Genomic DNA, 5,469 nt, shown 5'->3' on the forward strand with positions numbered 1-5,469 from the left:
CTTCTCTGGGGTGCACCCAAAGTTACTTCTGTATCTGCTAATGACACTACATCTGAGATAACATGCTGAATCCTCCCTACTAGGAAATTCTCTGTCCATATCAGTGTGATAACTGTAAAATTGTGGTTAGGATGAATGCACATTCAAATGACTCACTAGGTGCACAAGGCACTTGCAGGAACAGTGTTAAGAATCACAGTTGTGAAACATTCTCTACAGCATGTACTGAGTGGTACTGTCACCTACATCTCCTCTTCACTCTTCTCCACATCCATGAGCTTCCTACTATGTGAATTCCGTGCCCCCTCATATTTCCATATCTATTTGATGTTGTATCAAATTCTTTTTATTTCTTTATTTCAATTATTGATTCCTGTTAGCAAATTCTATCTTGCCTTTTCTGTGACAACTCTTGGTCCTACTCTATGTATTCGTGAGATGCTCCTCTGTATTGGAATTCCTACATGAAATGTTTTGCACAGTTTATACCAATGACACTTCATTAGTCAGGCATATTAGACTTCTCAATTTCTTATTAATTAATTAATTAGACTCTTCAAATGAGTTTTTGAGTTGCTGAAATATAAAATATCTGAAATCACTACTTTTTGTCTCTTCTGGGGCAACTGATGAGAGATGACAATCTGAAGTCCTGTAGGTCTATCTGTTGTGACTACACCATAACAGTTGTCAGTGTGTGCTGCTGCGCCCCTACCCCATAAGCAAACTGACTAACCTAGTAACAATTCAGGTTTGTAAAATTAAAATAATCAGTACTGGTATATTGTGTAGCATGCTATGTTCTTACTTATGTCCAGTGTACTTCTAAGACAAGCAAATTAAATTTGTTCAGTGACATCAGAAATTAAGTGTACCACATAATACAAACAAAAAATAAATGTTACCAACCATGAAAATGGGCCATACTTTGGGCGTTTTGCTACACTTTCTGCTTGCTAAGACACATTTTCTTTCTACTTAGGTGGATATGGTGTCTGTTCTTTCAGACATGTCCAAAAGAACAGACACCATATCCATATAAAGATATAGTTCTGGCAATACTGGCCACGAGCTTCTTCTGTGTGGATGCACACACATTACCCGAACTCTTACGGGACTTGGTAAGAATTTCTTCCATTAGTAATGGGTGTGTTGGGTACAGACACTATGAGTGTAGTGTGTGGACATATAAGATGAGAATTTGGATCTCATGGGAGGCATGTGCAAGATAGTCCCAGCAATTGCACTATCGTCTGTGCCCTCGGTGGCTCAGATGGATAGAGCGTCTGCCATGTAAGCAGGAGATCCCGGGTTTGAGTCCCGGTTGGGGGACTCTTTTTCACCTGTCCCCGGTGATATATATCAACGCCTGTCAGTAACTGAAGGTATTAATATAGAATTCTAATTACATTTTCTTTCGTCTAGCATCTGTGCACCTTTCCTTTATTCTTACGGTCCCAGTCCTCCAAACAAATATGCTCTTTTGATGTATATTAAAACTAGTGATTTAATTTTAAAAAATAAATGTGTAATCCATCAGCATATTATGGATACACTATTTTTATTTTTTAGAATTTGTTACACTTATGAAATAATTTATAGGTTTTAGTCTCAGAGCAACTGACCTCAGAATTAAGTAAAACACTAGTGAACAGCAGCACTTCACAGAATTTCTTTGCCATGTAACAATCGCGGAACCCTTCCTAGATGAGGATCCGGTGAGACAGGCAGGGCTGAAGCATAGTACCAGGAGCCAGGTTTTGTTTTCTTGCCTGCAGCACTGGAAAGGTAATGAGTCTCTCTCTTTTACACCTCTTTGTTGTTTGTAACCAGTTTTATGATACATATTCTTGACCAAAATGAGCCTTCCAGTTCAAGTGACTTCAGAATTAATTTTTCACTCTGAACTGAGTTGTGCCAATATGAAGGTTGCGGGCAGATTAAAACTGCATGTTGTACTGGGACTAAAACACAGAAATTTTGCATGTTGTGGACAAAATGAGCTATGGAAGCACAACTCACAAGCTTTCTTCAGTTTTATTCCTGCCTGTACACACAAACACTCATAGTGTTAAATAGAAAGTCTTTAAAAAGTTTTCTACCTGTTTCTGTTCATATTTTAACTATTTGTCTATATTTTAACTATTTATCTATATTTTAACTATTTATCTGTCCTTACACACAAAGTGCTTTTTGTAGCAGGAGAAAGGGAGAAGCTAACAAATTATGCAAGAAGAATGGCTACTGTCCAAAAGTAGATGAGTAGCAATACAGCAGAGGAAGTGACCTAGCAAGGTTCACATGCTTTGACTGTAAACACCCTCTTACTTCATTTTATCACTCCTTCAAAATGACTTAGTTCCATGTTTGGTCACATAAGGTCCATGGATTATTTGCTTGACATACCATAATGATGAGGAGGGAGTGATGTAACAGTCACATCACATATTAATTTGTAAATATGCGTAAATGCTCAAGATTTATTTTTTTAAATACACGTACGAGAATTAGTCATTCTTCAAATTTAAATATGAGGATGATGAGAGGATGGACAACAGAGAGTATTATTATTATTTCTTTACTTTCTCAGACGTTAAGTCTGGTTAAAAATGGGACGTGACGTGGACCTTGATCAAGCATCACTTCCTTTTAACTGTACGGTATATGTTATATTGCATTAAGGAACTTTCGGGTAATTGAATATGTATCAATAATTACGGATTTCTATAATTGTATATATAAGTTTGGATGTAGCTGTATTGTATTGATGTACTGGTGGATATTGTGTGGTATGACTCCTGTAGTTGATAGTATAATTGGTATAATGTCAACTTTATTCTGATGCCACATGTCCTTGACTTCCTCAGCCAGTTGGATGTATTTTTCAATTTTTTCTCCTGTTTTCTTTTGTATATTTGTTGTATTGGGTATGGATATTTCGATTAGTTGTGTTAATTTCTTCTTTTTATTGGTGAGTATGATGTCAGGTTTGTTATGTGGTGTTGTTTTATCTGTTGTAATGGTTCTGTTCCAGTATAATTTGTATTCATCATTCTCCAGTACATTTTGTGGTGCATACTTGTATGTGAGAACATGTTGCTTTATAAGTTTATGTTGTAAGGCAAGCTGTTGATGTATTATTTTTGATACATTGTCATTTCTTCTGGGGTATTCTGTATTTGCTAGTATTGTACATCCACTTGTGATGTGATCTACTGTTTCTATTTGTTGTTTGCAAAGTCTGCATTTATCTGTTGTGGTATTGGGATCTTTAATAATATGCTTGCTGTAATATCTGGTGTTTATTGTTTGATGCTGTATTGCAATCATGAATCCTTCCATCTCACTGTATATATTGCCTTTTCTTAGCCATGTGTTGGATGCGTCTTGATCGATGTGTGGCTGGGTTAGATGATATAGGTGCTTGCCATGAAGTGTTTTCTTTTTCCAATTTACTTTCTTCGTATCTGTTGATGTTACGTGATCTAAAGGGCTGTAAAGGTGGTTATGAAATTGCAGTGGTGTAGCCGAAGTATTTATATGAGTGTTTGCTTTGTGTATTTTGCTAGTTTCTGTTCGTTCTAGAAAGAATTTTCTTAAATTGTCTACCTGTCCATAATGTAGGTTTTTTATGTCTATGAATCCCCTTCCTCCTTCCTTTCTGCTTAATGTGAATCTTTCTGTTGCTGAATGTATGTGATGTATTCTATATTTGTGGCATTGTGAACGTGTAAGTGTATTGAGTGCTTCTAGGTCTGTGTTACTCCATTTCACTACTCCAAATGAGTAGGTCAATATTGGTATAGCATAAGTATTTATAGCTTTTGTCTTGTTTCTTGCTGTCAATTCTGTTTTCAGTATTTTTGTTAGCCTTTGTCTATATTTTTCTTTTAGTTCTTCTTTAATATTTGTATTATCTATTCCTATTTTTTGTCTGTATCCTAGATATTTATAGGCATCTGTTTTTTCCATCGCTTCTATGGAGTCACTGTGGTTATTCAGTATGTAATCTTCTTGTTTAGTGTGTTTTCCCTTGACTATGCTATTTTTCTTACATTTGTCTGTTCCAAAAGCCATATTTATATCACTGCTGAATACTTCTGTTATGTTTAGTAATTGGTTGAGTTGTTGATTGGTTGCTGCCAGTAGTTTTAGATCATCCATGTATAGCAAATGTGTGATTTTGTGTGGGTATGTTCCAGTAATATTATATCCATAATTTGTATTATTTAGCATGTTAGATAGTGGGTTCAGAGCAAGGCAGAACCAGAAAGGACTTAATGAGTCTCCTTGGTATATTCCACGCTTAATCTGTATTGGCTGTGATGTGATGTTATCTGAATTTGTTTGAATATTAAGTGAGGTTTTCCAGTTTTTCATTACTATGTTTAGAAACTGTATCAATTTAGGATCTACTTTGTATATTTCCAATATCTGTAGTAACCATGAGTGGGGTACACTATCAAAGGCTTTTTGGTAATCAATGTATGCGTAGTGTAGCAACTTTTGTTTAGTTTTAGCTTGATATGTCACCTCTGTATCTATTATCAGTTGCTCTTTATATCCTCGTGCTCCTTTGCAGCAGCCTTTTTGTTCTTCATTTATAATTTTGTTCTGTGTTGTGTGTGTCATTAATTTCTGTGTAATGACTGAAGTTAATATTTTGTAGATTGTTGGTAGGCATGTTATGGGGCGATATTTAGCTGGGTTTGCTGTGTCTGCTTGATCTTTAGGTTTCAGATAGGTTATTCCATGTGCAAGTGTATCAGGGAATGTTTATGGGTCTGCAATGTAACTGTTAAATAATTTAGTTAGATGTGAATGTGTTGAGGTGAACTTCTTTAGTCAGTAATTTGCTATTTTATCATTTCCAGGGGCTTTCCAATTGTGTGTAGAATTAATTGCTCGGATGACTTCATGTTGCAAAATTATCACTTCAGGCATTTGTGGTATCATCTTGTATGTGTCTGTTTCTGCTTGTATCCACCGTGCATGCCTGTTATGTTGTACCGGGTTTGACCATATGTTGCTCCAGAAGTGTTCCATGTCTGTTATGTTTGGTGGATTGTCTATTTTAAAGTGTGTGTTATCTATTGTTTGGTAAAATCTCTTTTGGTTTGTGTTGAATGTTTGGTTTTGTTTCCTTCTATTTTCACTTTTTTTGTATCTTCTATGTCGTTTGGCCAATGCTTGTAATTTCTGCTTATTTTCATCTAATTGCTCTATTGCTTCTTGTTGTGAGATTTTACCTAACCTTTTTCGTTTTTTGTCTCATATTTCATTTCTTATAAATTGTGTTAGCTGTCCGATGTCTTTTCTCAGTTTTTCTATTCTGATCTGTAGCCTGTGTTGCCATGCTGGTTTTGTGGGTTTCTTCTGTGTGTTGGTTTGTTCTGATCTCTGCCTAGTGTGTATATTTAGTGTAGTGAGTGCTCCTATATAAACCAGTAGTTGTAACTCTTCCATAGT

General features: G+C 35.7%; 1 non-coding gene across 1 annotated transcript; it reads left to right on the top strand.

The window, feature by feature from the left end:
* Window positions 1-1,258: 1,258 nt before the first annotated feature.
* Window positions 1,259-1,332, top strand: Trnat-ugu (transfer RNA threonine (anticodon UGU)). Its single transcript has one exon. It is a non-coding gene; the product is annotated as a tRNA-Thr (tRNA).
* The last annotated feature ends 4,137 nt before the right edge of the window (window positions 1,333-5,469 follow it).

This window comes from Schistocerca serialis, chromosome 8 (assembly GCF_023864345.2).
Source record: "Schistocerca serialis cubense isolate TAMUIC-IGC-003099 chromosome 8, iqSchSeri2.2, whole genome shotgun sequence".
Classification (NCBI taxonomy): Eukaryota; Metazoa; Arthropoda; class Insecta; order Orthoptera; family Acrididae; genus Schistocerca; species Schistocerca serialis.